The 2,013-nt window shown below is 54.9% G+C and overlaps 1 protein-coding gene across 3 annotated transcripts in view; it reads left to right on the forward strand.

Moving 5' to 3' along the window:
• The first annotated feature begins 653 nt into the window (after window positions 1-653).
• Window positions 654-2,013, forward strand: part of LMO3 (LIM domain only 3 (rhombotin-like 2)) — a 57,736-nt gene continuing 56,376 nt past the window's right edge. Inside the window, exons 1-2 of one of the 3 annotated variants that reach the window (XM_010566116.1) lie at window positions 654-845; window positions 1,064-1,129. The gene's annotated coding sequence lies outside the window, so the exon portion shown is untranslated. Of the gene's footprint in view, window positions 1,130-2,013 lie in introns of all 3 variants that reach the window. The other 2 variants (XM_010566115.1, XM_010566117.1) reach the window with 2 other exon arrangements.

Genomic DNA, 2,013 nt, shown 5'->3' on the forward strand with positions numbered 1-2,013 from the left:
GGGGCCGGGGCCGGGGCGCGCTGCCGGCGGCGGGCGGGCGGCCGGGGACCGCGCGGGGGAGCGGGAAACTTTCACGCCGGAGTTTCCACTCCTTGCTGAGCAGCTCGGATCTAGCGCGGAGAGAGGCAGCGTTTTCACCTTCGGGGATTTTTCTCATTACTCATTAATAGAGAGATCTGTATCTCGCCGGTTTTTCTCTCCTGGTTTTTTTTTTTTTTTTTTTTTTGCGTAGGCAACTTATTGTTTGGTTTAGGCAAAGTATTTGGGGAGGAGTGCTGGGGGGGCGGGGGGGCCGGCGGGACGACGCTCCCCTGCTTCCCCGGGTGTGTTTCTGGAGCGCTCTCCGGGAAGGTGATCCTGAGCCGCTTCAGTAGAGGTCACTTGTGTGTGCGTGTGTGTGTGTCCCTGGTGTTTGTGTCTAGCATATGCATGTGGTTTTGCTGACTGCACTTGCAGGCTTGTAAATTTTCACCATGGGAAATTACCAACAAAGCCCAATCTGTCTCCTGGCTGCTTTGCACTTTCCGAGGGCGGCTGTACTTGAGCGAGCTGCAGAACGAGAGAGAAAGAGAGAGGGAGAGCGAGGAAGGGGGAGCTGGGAGGGGGGAGAGGGAGAGGAAGGGGGGGTGGGGGGGGGGGTGGGGGGGGGGAGAGGGAAATAGCCTTAAATCGGAAGGGAGCTGCTTCTCTGTGGTCTTCCACAAGAGCTGCCTGGGCTCTGCCGGCTCAGTAATAACTGAGTGACCTTTTCTTTTGCTGTATTATGTCTGGCTGGTAAGGGATTGCATTTTGCAGCTGATAAAGCCCTGACTTCATTCAACTCGGCTCCTCACACGCTGCTTTAGGTAAGTTGTCTTCAGCCAGGACGGAGACAGACAGCCTTGGACTGCAAGATACTAAAAGGAGGACACCTGTAGCTCGGATGCGGTCAACACAATTACTTGGCGGATCCTTGAGGACCTCATTATTTTAAACTTAAAGAATAGCGATCTCCCTCCCCATCTCTCCCACCCCCTCTTTATTTTTTTTCCCCAAACAATGCTTCTTTTTGACCTTTCCCAAGGAGAAGAGCTACAAAGCAGCCACTGTGCTTATTGAACTGCCTCCTCTCTATCGCTTAATTGAGAAGGTAAGTGAGGCAACTGTGTACATAAGCTTTGGGTCATTTGTGTACGTGTGTCTGCATCACACTCTCTCTCCTCTCTCCTCTCCCTCTCTCTCTGAGTCATAAGCCGGGGCTGCAATACACACACACGCATCTCTGCACTGCAACTTTCACTCAAGCTGCAGCTCTGCTGAGACTGTTTTGTTTAAATCATGTGAGGCTTCATTATTTTTATGATGAGACATGAAATACATGCAAGCGGAGGATGCTGAGCGAAACCCATCCGACTGCACGTCTCGAGAAATAGCAGTCAAAGTTAATAATGAATTGCAGCAAACGCCCCCCCCCCCGTTATTATTGTTGTTATTATTCTTGCTTCTTCCAGAGCTTCTCGAAACGTGCTCTCAATTATCAAGGGAGTCGGTTAATTTCCCACTCCCCGGCTTTAATCCACAAGCCTTCCCCGTACGGCGGTTTAATTTGCAACTGGTTCGGTGCAGGGTTAACCCTTTGGGCAGAGCGGAGGCAGGAGCGCGGCGGCCGCCGGGGCGGGGAGCCCGGGGCGGGGAGCCCGGGGGGGGCAGAGGCGCCCCCGGGGGCCGCGCTCCCGCAGCCCTCCCTTCGACCGGCGTGCGGGAAGGGCAGCCGGGCTGGCGTTATGAAACAGGACTTCTGCCTGCCGTCCTCTTCTCTCTTTTTTCCTCTCTTTTCCACCGCCCCCCCCTTCATACCGAGCGCGATGTGGTATGCTAACGCCGCATGTGACAGTTTAATCAAACCCATTTGTTACAACAAAGCTAAGAGACCGCTGGGATTAGAGGCTTACGGGCAGAGTTAGGGGAGCATGTGGCTTTGTCGCTCGCCATCGCCGTGCGCGGCCGGCGGCTCGGGGTGTGCCGCCCCCCCCC

Source organism: Haliaeetus leucocephalus, unplaced genomic scaffold, assembly GCF_000737465.1.
Source record: "Haliaeetus leucocephalus isolate CR32 unplaced genomic scaffold, Haliaeetus_leucocephalus-4.0 Scaffold206, whole genome shotgun sequence".
NCBI lineage: Eukaryota > Metazoa > Chordata > Aves > Accipitriformes > Accipitridae > Haliaeetus > Haliaeetus leucocephalus.